Source organism: Falco punctatus (genome assembly GCF_963210335.1).
Source record: "Falco punctatus genome assembly, chromosome: 6".
Classification (NCBI taxonomy): Eukaryota; Metazoa; Chordata; class Aves; order Falconiformes; family Falconidae; genus Falco; species Falco punctatus.
Genome location: NC_137585.1, coordinates 64,903,918 through 64,924,335, shown reverse-complemented (window position 1 = coordinate 64,924,335; position 20,418 = coordinate 64,903,918). Strand labels below are relative to the sequence as shown.

Genomic DNA, 20,418 nt, shown 5'->3' with positions numbered 1-20,418 from the left:
GCTAAGAAGAAATGGGATATTTACTATCTGGAATTGCCTACCTTCCTCCATCAACTACAGAGGGAGCCCAAACAACTGGCTCAAACCAAATGCCCAAATGCATATAAGTAGATAAGATACACCCCCCCTTTTTGAGTCTTGGTTCCCTGTTTATAAAATGAGAATACTAAGATTACTTACCTCTGTCACGGGGTTATTATTAGGATAAACCTAACTGAGAGTTTCTTTCCTACTCTTAGGATGAGGTTAGAAACTATCCAGAAGCAGCACTGCTCTGGGAATTAAATCAATTCTTTTGCTCTAGGAGAAAGAGAAGGAGGGAAATCCTTCTTTGTTTTGTGTTTAACCTACCAATTTTGCTGTCTTCCCTCCAGGCCCAGATTGTTCCTTGGAGCCCAGGACCATAGATGTAGCATAGCTGGACTGGCCTCTTCTCCCTCCCTTCCCGCTGATGGATTGGAGGACATTACTTGCCTCTGTAATGACTGGAAAAGTCTCTCCTTATCTACACAAGGAAGAGCCAGGGAGGACTTTATTTGGGTGCCCAGGGAGATGACGATCAAGCAGTTCTACAGGACAAACTCCCATGAACCTGCAGATACCTGGGAGAAGCAAGGGCAGCTCAGGCTTACGCAAGACCAGACCCAACACAGGGTGTGCAGCAGCGGACGTTGCAAAGCCATCAGCAAAGGCTGGCAGGTCCCCTTCGTGCTTTCTCAGGAAGTTTTGTGTAAACATCAGCTCATTTGTGGTCATTGAGTTTGAAACGATTATTCCCACAAACAGACCAATTGAAAGCAGAAATAGACTGAAAGTTTATTTTTCAGTTTGTGGTCTCCCCTGCGTTTAAATACAAAGGGAGAGTTAGCAAAATGAATGACAACATTACACCTGAAGATGATTAGGAAACAAGATAAGCTACTCCTGTGTTTATCTTTGACAGCCATTACAACATAACGTAGCCAATATGTAGTTCAATCACTTCTGATGACACTTTCTCTCTCTTTTTATGATAAGAACCGTTAGGTTTAACTCCTGCCAAGTAAAATCAGCCTAGATACTGGTGGTAGTGATAAGAGTAGCTCTGCCTTTGGGCTAATAATAGTTGATACACCTATTGGTCATAAAGTGTTTTGCAAATGTACATGAATTTGATTACCATTTTCTTCTAATTTACAAAGAGAGTTATTGAAGTATTCAGGCAATTAAATGTGCCACTAGACACTAAAGGATTTTTTAAAAGTCCTTTGGGCATTGAACTGCCACTGGGAGTCAAGAGAACACTTGAATTCACACACAGATCCTGCTAGGCAGCTACCACCTAAGCACTGGGCAATGCATGTCTTCCATACTAATGCAGCATCCAGCTGAAGGTAGCAATATGCCTCACAGTGTCCTTTTTAGGGCAGGGACTTGTGGTCTGTGTGCAGAACAGGATCTAAATGAAGAAGGTTGCAGGACTAATGAGGCAGCTTTGGTCATCAGGCAACGCTGTGCCTGCACAGCAGATCTCTGCTGTCAATCCCTGTGCAATTAGCTCTACATCACTTGGTGTGGAATTCATTTCACATTGCTTAGGCAGCTAAAACTGCTGCTCCTGCACCAGGGGTCAAAGCCAAATTAACAAGTTCTTTTACCAGTGACTCGCTGCCACTTTTGTCCCAACTTTTCCATTCACTTGGGGGCGGGGGAGAACAGGAGTGTTCCTTAGTGAACAGTGAATGAGATTTTAAAAGCAACAAATTACATTGCTGTCCTTAAGCCTGCACTATTTCAGGCTCCCCCATGCATCAGCATTAGCACTACTGAGCTGCACAAGGGCAGGCATAAACCTGGAACTGGGGGAGACAGGCTGTCTTTTGAGGTGCCCATTTCTTTTTGTAAGCTTCCCATGGCTGCGGTCAAGGAGCTTAGACTAGTTGCCCACTTCCAGGGATGCAGGGATAACTTTTATTCCTAGAGAACAAGTCAGAGAAAACCTAATGTAGCAGCTCACCCTTTTCCCAACAAATCAGACACGGAAGGACTGATGGGGAAATTGTAATTTGCCTTGTGTAGTTACACTGACACCTCAGTAAATGCTCCTCAGATAATCAGATAGTCGTAACCCTGTTATAGTCCATTAATGCATCATTTCAGGAGATTGCCAGGATATTTACTGACTAGCTAAGGCTAGGATGGGTTGGGGGTTTTGTGCCAAAGACCATGGAAAGCAGCTTATCTGTTCAGTTACTTTGAATTTGGAGGTAATTTGCTGCTCTCATTGCTATGTGTCAAGAGAAGAGGCAAGTACAGAAACTGTCATTTATACCACTAATGGAATTAAAAATGAATGTAGTCCAGTAATCAATGCCTTGTTCATAGTGATGGGTTACAACTTATCTAAACAATGTGACCTTTAATTGTGTGCAAATGTCATTTCCAAAAGTCTCCCATGTACTACACAGTTAACATCTCTCTCTGAGCCCTCCTTAGGCAGATGCAGCTTTTCACCCCAAATCCCGATTCTGTGCTAAGAAGGTGCTGTGCTGGCATACTTGGACACTCAGCAGCACTGCTTTTTTCAGATCTCAATCACAAAGAATGTGGCCGTGGGTCTTACGTATCCGGAGGAAGTGGAAACTGAGTGATTTGACAGCGGCAGTGGAAGGCAGGACCGCCCCACATGCTATGTGTGGCACATAGCTTTGTGAACCTGTACACAAAGTAAGAGCTGTGTGTAAGCACATAGGCAGGCACTTGAATCCCACAGAGATGATAACACAGATATCAACAGCATATCCTTCCACAGGATGCTTTTTAGCTGGCAAATCTCATCCAGTAAGGCCTCACTAATCTACATGGAGGCAGCCCTGACTGACTGTCTCACAGTGAGTATGGAAATCCAGCACTGAACAAGGCATCGCAAGTGGGTTTTTCCCCCAGACTAGATGAATGTCCAAATATTTAGCCCTTTTGGTTCTGTGAGTTGAGCAATGGGGTTTTGCTTGACTCCATGGAAAAACAGCTCAAGAGCTTTTCTCGGATTATAAACCTGGTGTTGGTATTCCAGATTTGTCACAGTCAGACTGAGAAGACTGATGATCCTACCTAGATAAGCCTATCTCCTTAGCAGACTTGACACATTCAGGCACCAGTGCAGACCAGGTCTATAGTTGGACTCAATGATCTTACAGGACTTTTCCAACCTAAATTATTTTATGATTCTATTGCTTCATGAAATAAGTTTCAGCTTCACTTGCACTACTGAACAGAGGCAGGAAGATGAAAACTGTGGCTTACCAGCTGATTGACATCTCCGGAGGTGTGGGCTCTGATCAAGGCTTTCGGCATGGTTTGGATGTTGGTTACACATCTCTCACAACCCTTGAATTCTCTGCTATCTTATAATGTTGAGCTCATACTTATGGGGACAGTCTGGTGGGAGTCTGGTGGGATTTTTCTGCCTTACCTGGCTGTTTATCTTCATGAAGCTGGTATAGATGCACTAGTTCTGAGACACTTGGACAAACTTGGTTAAAAAGACTGGTGCTGAGGAAAGAGGGGGAAGAGGAGTGCAGATGGGCACACAGGCAAAATGAATACCTTAAACTTTCTTTCTGTGAGGAAAAAAAGGAATAAGGAATTAAAAAGAGATTCCGAGAAAATTTGAGAGCATTTACAAGTCACAGGTCTTCAATCAAATATTTTTTTCTCTGAATTTGGAGGTGGGGTGGCAGACTAGCCTTTAAAAAAGAATTTGCAGGCCTACTGTGAAAGATGTATGAGATGTGGTAAAATGAGTTTACCAAGATGGTGCTGCTCATTCCACCTCCCTCTGAGCAGGCAACAGAAAAAGCATGATATCTGCACCCCAGCAGTGGCCTCAGTGAGGTGTTAATCTCCGTTCTCGGTGAATGCTATTTATGTATCAAAGAGTCAGTGAGAAGGAAATTGGCTTTACTTCTTTTATATACCTCTAGTTCATTCTCTGCCTCAGCTTCAGGATGAATATTTGCAATCCCAGAAAGTCTCAGGTGGCCTGCCTCATAGGGGATGGAATATGACTTTTTTCTTTCTATTCAGGTGATCTTCATTCTTAAAGCTGGAATGCCTCAGATGCTTCTGCCAGTAAAAATTAATAACTTCTTTCTTTCTGGGTTTGGCCTGTGAAGGATAGCACTGGACTCTTGGCAAGTGGTCATTCCCCATGTGTTAGTACAGTTGGTCAAAGAAAGCAAGTTCTTCTGATGTTTTCTTACATTTAGTATTTGTTTGGATCAACAGCTAGAGACCTTAAAATATTCTGTACTAGCCACACACATGAGCAGAGAAAGCCCTTTAAAAAAGAAAAACATTTAAAAAGTAAAACAAATAAAAGAGAGGAAAAGGGAGAAATTGATCTGTGCCATTTGGTAGAGCTGGGGAAGGCAACACAAAAGCCCAGATTTACAAAGTTATCAAAGCCCTCAGTTGCTCTTTCAGTTTTGTAGGTACCACTGAATGGCTCCAGAAACCAATTCAGGTATCAAGAATTGAACTCAGAGCTTGCAGACCTCTGTTCCCCAAAACCAATATATCCCCTCAATATTCCTCCTAAAGTGCCTCTGACAGAGCACGAGACATTTATCAAATTAAGAAAACATACAGCCTTGAAAACCAGGTGATTACATTCTTAGAATGCCATTCACAGCGCTGGGTGGAGGAGACCTAAGAACTATTTAAGCAAGCAGATAGACCTTTGAAAGACATAGGATGGTGAAAAAGCCATCAGTTTGGAAATTAAGGCAAGAAATAACTACTGCTAGATCAAGATTTCTACTGCCGCTCTTGGAAGGCTAAGCCAATCATTACCAATAGGCACAGTTCAGAGATCCCTTCACTGTACATACTCCCCTCTCAGTTTCAAGATTTTATCCCAGGTGGCTTTATGGCACCATTCCTAAATTAGACAAATGCAAGTCAGAGATAATTCAAGCCAAATGTTTCAGTTGGGATTATCAACTTTATCCTTTCAGAAAATAGTGATTTCATCTCATCAATATTTTCCAAAAATAATAATTGCAATAAAATCTAAATATATTGTTATGATGAAAATTTCTTGTGTCAGGTTATTGTTGCCATATTTAAAACATACCTACTTCAGTCCAGAATTAGGTTATAAATCAAAACAGACAAGTCAAATCAATGAAGAAAAAATGAAATTGTCAATTCCACTTATCCTACACATCATTTCAGAATTTTGGCTGTATGGGTGTTTTTTCATTTTCTTATCAATGAGACAGAAAAAAAAATATCATGATTTGGAATCCCCCATGATAAAATAATCCTGACTTGCCATTCCAATTGCTCTGCTCTTGCACAATTTTCAGCTCAGATTTCCATCAAATGAACTCTTGTCCTTACAGATAAGGAAAGTGACATTCCTAACTTTATATCTGTTGGGGATAGTTCTATAAAAATAATTATTCAGAATACTTTTAACTCCCCTAAAGTTACTTTCAAGCTTTTTACCAACCTTCAGGTTCCATCTCTGAATTCACATCTATCTCATAGTCTAGAGAAAAGCTCGTTTGATAATGGATAGGAAGACAGTGAGGCAAGGTTGCTGATACAGCACAGAGAACAATTGGTGCACACAACTAATCTGTGTTTATTAATTTTTTATCAGGTTCTTTCCTCTACCCGTTCTGAGCAAAGAACATAAGTATGCATTAAAATGGAAGCAGATTAGCATATTCACTGGACTCTGGGAGACCACACTCCTACTAAGGCTGAACATGAGTCTAAAATTAATTTTAATTTAATCCAGCCAGATTTCCAAAAGTTTTTAAATGCCTAAAGATGCAAACAGTGTAACCTCTCAACCCTTATTTGAAGTGCATCTTTTCTTTCATTATTTTCTATTATGAGTGCAGAGAAGACTGACTCAGTCAGATCTCTGCATAGCTGCACATCATATGCAAGTAGACAACACAGCTGAATTAATTTAAGTGCTGAAGCTGGGGTGGTCTCACTCCCTTCCTTCTTCCTCCTTCACTTCCACCTATGCCCTTCCACCACTACCATCAGCTCCCATGGCACCTGCCATCCTGAGCCACATCAGCTCTCTCAGTGGGCAGAAAACTAACACAGCAATAGCAGTGAGTTGTTTTCTGCCAGGTTACAGAACAGCAGCAGCTCAGCAAAGGGTCCAGTGCATTTCAGCAAGGGAAGGGGCTGAATTATCTGATGGTGCACAGGGATGGGAGGAAAGAAGCAAAGGGAGAGAAGAAAAGAGGGAATGTAATTACTGCTTCCACTAGCGCTGAGCTGTTAGATTAGCAAGCGGTAACACTGCACCACACACAAAGCAATGTAATTGTTACTCACACCCTAGTTTCAGAGTAAAATTCAACCTGAAGAAGCTTTGTCTTTTGACAAAAATAACCACAAAGTTCAAAAGGGTATCTTCTAATGTTTTTAGAAGATGGTGCTGAATAATAGATGTGGCTTCACGTTTGAAACTTTGCCTGTTTAAACATGATATGACCACAATCTTGTTTTTGCACTTGTAATTCAGTTAGAGAACACAACACCGAGAAAAATAAATCTGGAAATGTTCATTAACAGCTATGTAAACAACAAATGCTTGCTTCATGTAACCATTTTTTGCAAATATTCGTGAGGATGACATAAAATACCAAGCGAGCTATTCCACAAGGCCTTGGAGATTTCTGGACAGATATTTTATCAGTGCTCTCTGGGAATTTGCAACCAGGCCCAGCAAGATATACTTCAACAATACATCAACATTTGCGTATGATGCTTCATTCATTTTGGCAGACTCAACACTGTCTATAAACTGATGGAAAAAAAAATATATTTTCTTCCAACTAATTACTCAGCTATTATACTACTTCATACAACAAGGTATGCCACAAATAAGTCATAATTTGACTTTGAAAGCCGTGTAACAGAAATTTTCTAACACTTTTCTTCATCCTCCAAAAGGGTTTCAGAATTACAGAAGAGATCTCATCTGGTCTGTCCTGAGCACATGTTGATGCGTGTTCTCACAAGATGAGAACTGCGAGGCTTGTTAAATGTTTTCCAGGATTTAAAGCTTACTTTTTGTATTCATTATTTTGTTTGCCACTTTTTACAGTTTTAAGGATGACTACCTGTGGAACGGCGCACCACAATAGTTAGTAGAGAGTACAGCTTGTTGCAGCTCCTGGAGGCCTTGGCACAGGACATGATGGCAGTCAGGAGGCCAAGCCCAGCCCAGCCCCGCTGCAGCTGGTCTTCTTTGGGTTTACATTAGTCTCTTCTAAAAATCAGTCAAAGGGACTTTAAAGAAAAACATGGCAGAACCCAGTAGTGCTTCAATTACTCTTGCAGCTTTCTTTGCAACTGTAGCAAATCCACTCTTTAAAAATAATAGAAAATCCTGCTCCATAAGGCAGAAAAATTCCTTCTTTAGGATGCAAAAAAGATGACCTTCATTTGTGTCTGACCTGAGCAGGGATTTTGATCTGCCCTCAGAAACCAAGTTTCAGATGTAAAGCTTCCAGATGAAACCATGCCAAAGGGAAAGAGGAGGGGTTACGTTTTTCAGGCAGGAAAATTTACTTCTTAATGTTGAGTCCACGTATAGTCCTTGAACAATGGGTTGACTTTTTTCACCCTCTGGCAATTGAATCATGTTGTACTGTAAATAATGTGCTACAGTACACCCCTCCCCCTTCCTAAGGAAAAAGAAAAAGGAAAACATAAACCTCTCCCATCGCTGGCTATGCTGATATTATTACTCATTGACTGCATCAGCACAGGTCTACATTAGGTGCTTGTTAAAATCCCTGCCAAGAGAAAGTTTTAATTTTCATCAATTTATTTTTAGTAGAGCAGCTGGGAAATCCAGTGACTGGCTGAGTGGAGAGGAGTTTGGAGTGGAAAACCGCTTTTTCAGAATGCACTTCAGGTTCCTTCTGCCTACAAGTGAAACCTCTCCTCGGGATCTTATCTTGACCAGGCTGAACAAGAACAGCCCTTTTCTTCCCAGGATGCTGGAACTCTGTCCAGTTCTAAACAAAAAAGTCCAGTCAACATCAGTGGTTCTGTCAGATTTACCTTGGTGGTAGAGGTGAAGTGGGTAGCAGACAGTTCAGGTGACCTTCTGCCAAGGGCTTTTGTAATGTCATGGGGAGAACTAGCCATTGGTCTTGAACTAACCACCATGTGATTCCTCTCAGTGGCTTCTTTCTCGGATAAGCTAGCAACACAGGATACCTCTGTACTCAGGGTAGAACACAGCACCCCTGAAAGGTTAGTCAGCCTACCTCTTTCAGCTGTTTCATATAGGATGGGATAATCAACCTGGGGGAGTTCTTGTTGAACAATAAGTGTTGATTATAGAGAGGGTCTGGACATCTAGTGTGACCTAAGCTTCAAGCTGGGAAGAGGGGGGTCACTAAAGTATAAATCGACGTTGTTGTCCTTGTGCTGGTGTCAAGCAATTCTGGCAAAACCATTGTTTTGCTCTGCAATAGTGAACAAAAACAGGTGCTTAAAAGTGATGCAAAAAGCACTGTTCCTCATGTACTGTCTTTGGGCTAAGAATATTTCACTTTCTAGACCAGTGAAAACTACAAAACATGTTAACCTGATGTCCTACTACTTATGTGAGTTCTCCAGTGTCTAATATAATTGCTGAGTTTAGACCAATGCCTTTCTCTTTGGATTAATGTCTCAATGAAAGCGCTGATTTGTCAAACTCTTTTCTCAGATTTTGTAGGAAAGTAGTATCTTTGAGCTACTATTCCTCTTCCCTCCTCCTTTCCCCCAGCTTAATTTAAATTAGGTAATAAATAACTGGCTCACTAACAGTAAAATTGTGTTTTCTTATGAAACTAGACTTTTAATTAAAAAAAAAAAAAAAGACCAGTACAGGGAGAAAATAACAGGAGAGAAACCCAGTTTGCTAAGTGAAACCTTTCAGACCTTCCAATTTGCTTTATAAACTTCCAGGCTGCTTTGCAGCTCTACACCCTCTGTCCTCCACAGGACCCAAAACCCCAGACACAGTTGGACAGGGACAGGGTTAGCCATGATGCTATTTATGTCTCATGGTGATGCAGAAACCATAGCCTTGTGCTGTCTGTGATAGGGAAAGAGGTCCCATGGCAGGCACAATGAGCCAAATCAATGGCTTTTGTGCGCAGAAGAAAGCCTTGACCCATCAATATTTTTGTCAATACTGATGGAAACTGCCAATAAGTTTCATAGGACCTCCCAGGAACATTCAGAGATCCAGCAGAAGACTTCCATACCTCATCCATAGATAGGTCTTACCTACACAGAATAGCTGACATTAGTTAAATCTGATCAATTACAATATATGGACTTCAGAGCAGCCCTGTAGTTGTTCCCAAGATAACCTAAATCAGCCTTGAGAATTGGGGTAGTTATATTTTCCATGCCAAGGCAGGGGGAAAAAATTTAAAACTTTAGTTTGGTGAGATGCTGAGCACTGTTTGTGAAGTGCTTTAAATCTTCTGATCTTGTCAAGTTTTTCGGAAACTCTCCATTTCCATTCAGAAAACTGGTCCATCAGTAAACATGTTTCAAAAGACTTTTTTCTCCCAAACAAAGTTAATCAATACAAGCTTTATGTAATGTTTTAAGTGTTCATGTAGGACCTGACAACACTTGGGTTTGTATGTGTTTAATTAGACGACTAAAAGTCTTATGGGTAGACAAAACTTCTATTTTTCTAAATCTCTGCAGCAGTGGATTGTATCTACAGTGTCAATGCCTCCAAGTGATGAAGTAATTTAAAAAAAAAAAATACCAACCCCCAACTATTGGTGAAATTACTGAGACAAGTGTTTTTAATGCAAGTATTCATTTGGTACTATAATAATAAAAGATTCAAATAAATCCAAGTGAAACACTAAGCAGAACTTTGTGTATATGTAGGAGGGATGCCCCTAGGGAACACATTGTGGTTATGCAGCATTCAAACAGACAGGACATTAAACATACACGTACAAAAACACAAAGTTAAAATATTGTAAAGACTTTGCCATTAACCTGCCAGAAATCGGAGAAATTCAGAGTAATAATAATTCACTAGAGGTTTGATTCTACTCTCACTCATGCTGGCTTCACATCTGTAGGATGCATTTGACATCCCTAGCTTTACTATCAATTCACACCAGTTTAGGGAGAACCAGGTTCTGCACTGTTAACTGTTGATGTCCTGCTACTTAACTGTGACCTCCAGACCATAATTACCATCAAAGGGGCATTTTCATTTCAAGCCTTTGTTTTGATTAGTGCAACATTTGGAGAGAAAAAGACCCCATGTGTGCAATCTTTCATGCTGTCCGTCAGTCCTTGAATTATTTTCATTATTAAAAAATGACACGGAATTTGAAACATTTTCCATGAGGATTCTGAGGACCTGCAAAGACCATACTGTTGGACACCAGGCCAAGTAAGGCTATTTGATAAGCTCAGAAGGGCTTGCTTATGTGACTGGGCTTTCATTTCCACAGTACTGAATTCTTCTAGCATGCACAGGGATGTATAAGAGACCATTCCACATCCTACCTTGCAATGCATGAACGAAACATGTAGGTATGTTCCATGTGAAAAGATCATGCAGCATTCTTCAGATCTATGCTTATTGAAATCTCCAGGGGCTTTTTATAGGGTTGTCACTCAGTGGGGACAAGCAAACAAGCCTTGAGTTGTTGCATGTGGTGGCGTACAAATGACATCATTATTTTTGCATGTGATGCAGAGTACAGGCTAGGCGCCCTGATGACCAGCTGGTCTCCTACAGCCTGGTGCTATGAGCCAGTTGGAGAGTAAATGGAAATAGTCAGTAGCTATAAAGTGAACAATGTTTTCCTCTAAGCTCTAGCTGTTTTTTTTTAGTGTGTTTTTTGTTTGGGTTTTTTTTTTAAGAAAGGAACAACCTAAGCCCTTTTGGCCATAGGCGTGATCCGATATTTAATACATCAGCAGAAGTTCCTGGTGGACTCTGGGCTAATTTTAATACATTTTGTTCTCCTTGGAGGCCCCCATTAGTGAAGCTGAAGGCACCTGGACATGGGTACACAGGACAAGGAATCCCTCCCTGTGTGGAAGTTTTGTAGCTACATGAAAGAATGCATTGCCCAAACTAATATGTCTTGCTCCTCAGCATATGCCTTCAACAGATCTTATTAGCTCCGGCAAAGCTCCATCCTAACATGATTTCTGGCTTCCAGTCCAGAGCTGGCCTACATCCAGCCAGCTTGGAGTGTAGGCAAAATGAGCTTCATCCATTTGTGCCCATCTATGTCAATGTGCCCTAACTGAGAAGCTTTGAGCTAAACCATCCTAATTGTCAAAGGTCTTTGGAAACAGCAGGGATGTTTTTTCTCCCTGAGAAAAATCAAAATTGCTTCCATGTGTAAGAGTGACTTGAGGTTTGTGATGAAGAGGCTCTGTCAAACTAATGGCCAACCAGTGATTAAAAGCCACTTTCCGTTTACTGTACCGAGAGCTAGTGTAAAGTAGCAGCTGGCTTTTCTTATTGTGTTACAAATTTAAGAACCTTTTTTCCACTATTATGAAATGCTAAATTCTGAAAAAAAACCCAACAAACTTCTATGGTTTATATATTTCTAAAAGTAAAAACTATTAGTTGTAGGCATGAGACATTTATTATTAATTCTGGAGGGGCCCTTTGTGAACAAGTGGCTCTCATTCAGGAGCTGGAGCTCTACACCTGCTGTCAAGCAAGGCTTTTGGAGGAAGAAATGCCAGGGAGAAGAGATAAAAGAAAGAGCTCCTTATTGAACATGCTGAGTGCTCCTAGAAGCTGTTGTGCTCTTCCTATTCTTAAGGTAGAATTTTTCAAAATAATTTTTGGTAGAACTCACCTTAATTTGGTCACCTAGAAGTTAAAAATAGGATTCAGCTTTAGACAGACACCCAAATTTTCATGCCTGTGTGTAGATGTTTGTATGTGAATTAGGGGCTTAATTCAGTTGCTCACACATAGATGTTCACTATACTTCCGGAAGTTGTAGGCTGCCCAAGCGATCTATACATCTCATAGAAATGACACAACCTATGGGAAGCCCATGCCCTTCTGGAAATGTGCTCAAAAACAAATAGATAAAAAAATACCATAGGGCACTTCAAGGAGTACTAGGCACTATTTTGGGGCAATTGAAGCACATGTAAGTTCATTATAGTAAATGGTGAGCAGGGGTGTGATTCAGTTGCTGAAACACAGACATCTACTGTAATCTGAGATGATCTAATATATCCAGGATTTCTGTATGGCAGGTGTGACACTGTACCTGCAGCCAGGGTATCTGCTGGAAGTGAGGTCAGATCCACTAGGGTAGCTTGAACAGCAATAAACACCAATCAATATGCAAACCTAGAGACCTGACCAACTTGTCTACTGCAGAGTGAAAGCAAACATAGGCTCCACAGACTGTCTTTACTACATCTCCATTTCCTCTTAAGAGAGATAAAGCACCTACCTCACATACAGACTTCCAAAATTTCAGTCTCTGACTGAATCTTGCCCTAGACTGCCCAAATAAATTATTTACTCTGGCTTCTATTAAAGTCATGAAGTGAGACAGTGGGTGATTGACCACACTTATCTTGGACTTCTGCCTCAGGATGGGATGAATCAGTCTCCAGAAGTGCCTACATCTCCCTGCTGAACAAAGAGTAAGCTTACCCAACCAGATTAAATGCACTGCCTGTCTTTTAGATGACTGAACAGCCCACTCTGTCCACTGGCTTCTCTTTACTTTCGCTCATATCAGCATTTATTAACTTAGTGGAAAGACAGCCCAAGTCCGAGCATTTCTGGGAAGCCCACCTCTAATATCTTGGAGTTCACCATGTAGTCCTCTTTTCCTCCTTCAAACAACTTGTGGCTCAGAGACTTGTTGAGCCAGAAACCTATCTTTGTAATCCACAGCCCTAGATGTTCTTTCCTTTCCCAGATTTGTGCAGTTGCTTATCTAATCGGTGTAAACTTTTCAGTATCCAGACAATTCACAGCAGCAAGAAATTCCACTGCTCAGTGACACAGGGAAAGAGGAACCTCTTCATCTTGTATGCCTTTAACTTGTTATCTACCAATTTCATGAGGACCTCTATTAAAGACCCCTTGAAAACAAAGCCCAGCTGTGTGCTAGTTTAATACAGAATTGCTTTATTAATGCTAGCCAAAATATGCTGGATAACTTCATCAAAGTTGTCATTGTTTGTGTATTAAACCTCAGCATTCAGGGCAGAAGGAGGACCAATTTCTCATTCTTTCTGCTTCGGACCCTCCCAGAAAAAAGGGTTCACTTCGTATACAAAGATATCCAACAAAATATACCTGTGACTCATACCAGATGCACCAAAGTTGTAATGATTTGTGTTATGAAATCAAGCTCTATGGCTTTGCTCCAGCTCAGATTCATATGATTTTTCTTTCATTCCATAAAATGTGGTTGGAAACCTCATATAAGCAGTGCTTGTTGTGATGCCTGAAATGGGAGAAAGCTGGAGGAGAAACAAGAGAAGGAGAAACAAGGTTGCTTTATTAAAAAATAAATTAAAAAATCACTCTGAGACTTACTGAATTGATGTGATTTCTAATGAAACTTTCACCTTACTGTGCTTATACTCCTTATAAGGCACTCTGCATTTGTGCATGTGTACATAAAATCACATCCCTCGGCTCTATCTTTATGCAGAGACAGGAAAGATGGTTTTGTGGTTGAGAGAGCAATGCGGGACTCGAGAGATCTGGGTATTATTCCTACACACTTCCTCTGTGATTTTGGACAAGTCGCATAGGCCCAATCCTGAAAACACCAATGCACCTACTTAACTCTGCTGTCATAAGTGGTGTCAGTGAACAGGCCAGATTAGACATGTGGAAAAGCGTAGGCAGCAAAGAGGCTTTGATCTTTCCATACTTTAGTTATCCTTCTGTGAAATGGGGTTGTAAATTAATCCTCCTCTCGCTATCCTATTGATTCAACTTCTAAGCTCTTTCCAAAGTCTGGCCCCTTTACTGTGCACTTGCACAACGAAGACATCATCTCAGCTGGGCCTTGTAGCACCACATAAGATGGTCACCAGAGGTCCATGGTATTTCTATTGCTCCTCTGCCTTGTGTGCTCTGGTTCCCATGCACAGCTCTGTGCCCTTTGTCTCATCCAACTTTTCAACTTTCTGGTGTTTGTCTCTTCCAGGAGCAGACATGACTCAGGACATGCATAGTGCAGGGTAAATATTTCCTAGACATCCAACATGGAATTGCTCACATTTTTTCTTTCAGTATTTAGGAGTAAGTAGACAACGTTATGTGTCTGTTTAGTTTGGTTTTCTTTTAATCATTATTTAAATGGCTGCCATAATACATACAGCTGAGTGAACTAGGATTGTTTAGCCTGGAGAAAAGGAGGCTCAGGGGGACCTTGTTGCTCTCTACAACTTTCTGAAAGGAGATTGTAGGAAGGTGGATGTCAGTCTCCCAAGTAACAAGCTATAGGGCAAGAATAAATGGCCTCAAGTTGCACCAGGAGACTGAATATTAGGAAAACTTTCTTCACTGAAAGGGTTGTCAAGCATTGGAACAGGCTGCCCTGGGTGGTGGAGTCACGATCCCTGGAGACATTTAGAAGACATGTAGATGCAGTACTTAGGAACATGGTTTAGTGATGGACTTGGCAGTGCTCACTTAACAGTTGGACTTGATGATCTTAAAGGTCTTTTTCAAACTAAACGATTCTATGATTCTATGCCTGATATTTAGTTTAGAAGGTACATTACATCAGTGGTTGTTTTTCTAGTCTTGTGTTGCTTTAAATGTCCTTTTTGCCCTTTCCTTGTCTGCCTTTTTATAAGCAAGCTTGGAAAGAGGAAACGTTTGAGTTACATTACGAGCTGTTCAGTCTGGCTGGGAAGCAGAGCTATTGTCGCTCGGCATGGTTTACTCACTTAGACTTCCTCTACAAACCAACAAATACTTGGCAGTGACTCCAGAGCTGGGTTAATTGTTAATAACTCGCGGCCTCCTATATATGTCATCTGGATAATTATTGCAGTCTGCCAAGATGAAAAAAAGGGCAACAGATAACAGGTTAAGCCCAGAAAATAAAGTTCTTGTCAAAGGGAGGCCTGGTTTTGAGCCATATTTTAGCTACTGTGTTTTGTGGTAGATGCATGCAATCAGAAATCTCACCAGTTCTCCCATCAGGGAAAACCCTTGGATGGTCATAATCACTGTGGAAGCAATTCCCCACCAATTCCTATAGAGAGGGATGAGGGCAGGGCCAGTGGTCCCCAGCTGCTGTCTGCAGCTGGTTCATTTCACACTTTGAAGCTTTTCTACACGATGTTAGAAGATGGGTGTCGAACCATCCTTGGATCAGACAGCACAAATCCACTTCTCTCTCTGATCCATCTTGTTGATATTTCAACACTTGCTTTACTCCTCTGCTGAGAGATTCCCAAACACAGGAATCCATGGTGCTGGATTTTAAAATGCAGCCATCAATCTAGCAGCAACAAAACTGAGGTTGGAAGCCTACACCCATTAACATCAAAGGCAAAACTACAATTAACTTCACTGGGAAGGCTATCCCACCTATTTATCTTCCCCAAAACTGCATTTTCTGCATTACACAAACCAGTCAAGTCCATTCATAAGAGACAAGGCAACAGAATAAGAAGTCTCTAATAATTTCACTGGAGCTATTTTTAGCATAACCAAACTGCTGCTCTGTCCACATACTGATACTCAAGTCCAAATATACCCCTTCTGTAAGTAAAGTTTGCATAGCAATGTAGCATCAGTAGCAGATGTGGTCACTGGCACTATCATTTGGTGGATTATTTAGTAAACATGTAATAATTGGAAACTGATTTCTTGTTTCATTTAGAGACGCTCCCCTTATGCCTTCTCCACGTTTGCTGTCCTTTTACTCTTCCTAAAAGACTCAAAGCAATCCCCCCCTGTGCCACCAAATATTTCCAGTGAATGCAAAATACTATCATAAATTCTAATGTTAAGTCTAAATTTATGGCTTTCTGGTTACATATTTTGCAGTAATAACAGCAAAATTCATCCACCTCTGAAGAAAAGTACATCAGCTTTTTTAAGAGCACCAAACAACACTGCACAGCCCTGTTATCCACCCTATGATATTCATTGCCGCATTTCCCACAATCTGACATTTCTTAGTAAAGGAGATCAGGACATTAACTCTGATTGAAACATCAAGGGAAAAAATATGCAGACAAAATGCTTGTATCTGAACTGGAATATAAAATAAGCCCTGGGAATAATAGACTCTCCAACTAATTGCAAGGTTTCTTGTACTTTTATAATGCAAAGTTACACACACACACACACACACACACACACACACACACAAACCCAAAAAAAACCCCACTATTAAGTAAAAATAAGATACTTTGCAGTTCCCTAGCCTCCAGTAACCAAGGATCCCAAATCTCTTTATAAACATTATAAGCATGAATTAATTTAGACTGCTAACAGCCCTGAAATGCAGGTACTATTAATCCTTCTTAATGTATAGGTAAAGTGAGGCATCGAGTGATGAAATGAGTTAGTCACTAAGTGAATCAGTAGCTGATCCAAAAATAAATAATTCTAAGTAGCTTTGCTCTCTAAAATAAACAAGCTGGAAAAGAGAAGGTATGGGGAGGGCAGGGGGTGGAAATGGCCGGACAAGGGATAGCAGAGAATTATAGTAAATGATATTGTATGGAGGCAGCGCCTCTTAAAACACCTAAATAACTAATACATCATTATTAAAAATTTCTTTCCCCAAGTTTAAGGGATCTGGGGAGTTGGGGAAGCCGGTTCAAATTGCATCTGCTGCATCTGTTCTTAAATGAACATGTTTCCTCTAAGCTTTCAGTAGAGAGCACTTCAACAGGAAAAACAGAGGGAAAAAAAACCTCCTGGAACACTTTCGGAGGGAGAACCAAGGCAAAATGCATGGCAGAAACTGAGTGTGCTATCACGTCTCATGGGTCACCTTCATGGTTTAGTGAAGTTGTCTAAGGAGAAGCTGTATGCACTTTCATGCCAGTTTAGGAACCTCAAGGACCATGCTGTGAGTATCAGCTTTTGGGGAGTTTGTTCAGGCTTCCCTGATGCTAATACATGAGATGTCTGTCCTCCCCTTCTGCCTGTGTGGGGGCAGAAGTAGTGTGCCTGACTTCCAGGCTGTAAGACCACGTCCACTCATCACTGGAAATGTTCTGCCCCTATTTAAAAAAAGATTCTACCCTTTACAGAAGGAAAGGCAGGAGGGGACTAGCTCCAGCAGCTCAGTGATAGATTCATACATGCAGCCTGCTTGAAGAAGTAGGCTGTAACTCTGGAACTGATTAAGAAGTGACATTTATGGGTTTTGGAAGAAATCACATCCACTTCAGCAAGACCACACAAATGATGACCCAGAGAGGGGCACCCAATTAGCATTTAACTGGGCTTAGTAATGGATGTCTTAAAGGAGGGGGTTTCCCCCTTCAAAACTATTCTCCCCCATCTTTCAGGCTTCCCAAGAGATGCTGCATTAGCAGACCCTCCTACCATCAGAATAAACAGCGCAAGCAGCACAGGTTTCAGCCTCCCTGTTTGTCCCATTCCATCCACCCCACCCTGCAAACTGGCTCCGTCTTGAGCTGAGACAACAACAAGGTCTCCACACCGGTTTCGTTCTCAGGTTAGCTGTTGTGATGAAGAACAAGAGGCATTTTCACACAGGCAGGTGCAGAGAGACACGAGTTTCTCAGCCTAGGCTCAGAGCCAGCTCCAGTTCAGGCTGTATTATTTTGTCAGCTCATCCAACACTATGGTGCTGACTGCACGGCAACAGCCTCGAGCTCCGTGCTTGCCCCTCATCTTGGAGCAGGGCGAAGTGAGTTTACATCTGTTGGTGCCCAGTGGGGATCTGGACTCCCTGATACTCATCCCCGGAGAGGAGCCAGGGATGGTACAGCCTGCAGATGCCACACCTGAAACCAACTTTGGCCCTGTTGATCCAGCTCGGGGATAAATGGGAGACAACACACTACCAAGTGAGCAGAAGGGCTGAAGAAAGAAAGGAAAGGTCTGAGCAAGTTTGAGCAACACAGGCTTGATGGAGGCTGCCTGTGCCCACTTCAGCAGAGGAATGACACAGACCCTCCCTCCTCGACTGACTGGCTGCTGTGTACAGGATGTTTTGTTCTTTCCCTTTCCTGTTTTCTCTTCTTTGTGGGCCAGTGTTTTTGTTTGGTTTCTTTTCTCCTTTTCTTTTTCCAAACCACAGCTCAGGCCAACATAAATTATTTTCTTTTCTCTTCTTTTTTTTTTGAAACTCTGCTTCTAGGACAAGCAACAAGCGTACTTTCTAGGAAAAAGAATGTCACTCTTAATCTCTTTGTCTCTTCCACTCACCATCTGAGAACGGTGCTGAGTATGTGATCCCACAGCAAAGTATCTGATCCCTCAATGTGATCCCACAGCAGAGATACAGCATGGAAGATATTTTGCACCAGTGTGTTTTGTACTCTGCTGACACAAAGCTGCTTCTGTGTTGGGGTGTAAGAGCAGGCTTGATGACACCAACACCATCACAACACTCTCCTTGCTCACCTCGCTGGCTGCAGATTTGGCACAAAGGAACTAGCTACCCAGAAAGACCCCATCTTGAATCTGATGGTGACATCCTTCTCTACTTATACCTCTTTCATACCAACTGCCTTGTGCCCACACTAGGACACAAAGCATCACACTCCACAGAGCCCTGCAGTGGCCTGTTAGCTCTAGACCTAATCTGCTCAACTTTTGTCACTTGTCTGAGTACCTACCTCTGTCCTTCAACCAGATCCTTCTATTATGCACTTATGGTTAGACAGGTTAGCCTTTAGGTTTATAGCCTAGATGTTGAGCAAGCAATGAGCATGATCTGAGAGTGGGTTTTGACACAGCTTTACTAACCTGCTTGACACATGCTCATGGTTTCCTCTACTTGAGAGCAGGGCACCACTGAAAAGCTGCAAAACACACAAAAACAGCATGCAGGTTATCAGTAATTCCTGGTTGGTTTGTCCAGGGTCCACAGATCAGTACAAAGCAGACAAGTGGGACAAGTGGGGTCTTGGCTGTTCATGTATTTTCTGATCCTCAGCAGAGTAAGAACCACAGGAATTACATCTGTGTCTCCATCAGGCACAGGTGGTTCCTTATGGCCATTCCAGGCACTAAGAAACATGTGAAACAGTCTCCCAGGCTGTACCCAAAAACAAGACAGCTGTAAGGGCAGGCACCTAGAAGAGTAGAGAGCACAGCTCAGGTATGGAGACAGGATCCCTGCACGTGTGCTGGCTGCAGCTCTCTAATTATCTGTGGCATTTTAAGGTAGCAGCTACCTCACCCCTGAGAAACTGGTGGAAGTCTTCCCTTTAACTCAGCTTGCACTGGTTCTTCAGATCTGAAATACAGCTGTTCCTGCCCCACTCCCAAGGATGGCCAGAGAAGGAAAGGGACATCTTACTTCATCCCTTCTATCTCCTCACTCCCTACCTCTCATGGCAATATTATGCATCCTGTTCTCATCACCACAGTCCATATTAATGAATGAAACAATCTCCTAGAACAGTGGGATTCCATGATATCTTGACCACCTGGTGTTTTTTATTAGCTTCACAGCCAGTACCTCTTCTCCACCCCATAAAAGATTTAGTCAATCCACAAGTGCATATCTGGCTTTTCACACTGTCACAGAAAGAGGGGAGTAAGGCAGCTATTCACCAGAGAGTTTTTACAACCTGCTTTGCCCCAGATGCCATCACAAATGCTGCCAGAGTAACCCAATTTTAAGCATCCCTTCCACCTTCAAAGCACTTCAGTGCATGGGCAGCAAGTGAGGCTTCTGCAAGGCACACATCACACATAGGGATAAAATATATGCGCCGCTCCAGATCATCAACGCAAAAGTCGTTCTAAATGCTTCAAGCGTAACCGTGAGCACAAAAGCCCAAAGTGCAAAGATCAGCAGTATTTTTCAAGCCTGTTTTGAAGGTGCTTTTGAGTCTTCCCATCACTACTCAGATGCCACTGCCTATCCCCATGACCACAATATATTAGCTCCAGTAGCTTTTCAGCGACTCAGCTTTGCCACAGCTTCCTGCTTTTGAGCCTACCCTCTGCACGCGGCTGGAGCTTTGCCAGCCCCAGCTTTCGCTCAGGCTTGCTTCAATCTAGTACAACCTGGGGGGGTGGGGGGGTGGAGGGGGGTGGCTTTTTGTATTGGAAAAAAAAAAAAGTCCAAATGCTGTACCTGAAGACTGTAGAAGAACTGCTGTTTCCGATGAAACCTCCTTGCTCCTGTTTTAGAGACAGTTCACAGA

At 41.9% G+C, this 20,418-nt stretch overlaps 1 long non-coding RNA gene across 1 annotated transcript in view; it reads left to right on the top strand.

Annotated features, from left to right (window-relative positions):
• LOC308066612 overlaps positions 1-11,612 on the top strand; it is a 28,557-nt gene extending 16,945 nt beyond the window's left edge. The window contains exon 2 of the long non-coding RNA XR_013929220.1: positions 375-11,612. This is a non-coding gene — a long non-coding RNA (uncharacterized lncRNA). The remainder of the gene's footprint in view (positions 1-374) is intronic.
• Positions 11,613-20,418: the final 8,806 nt, after the last annotated feature.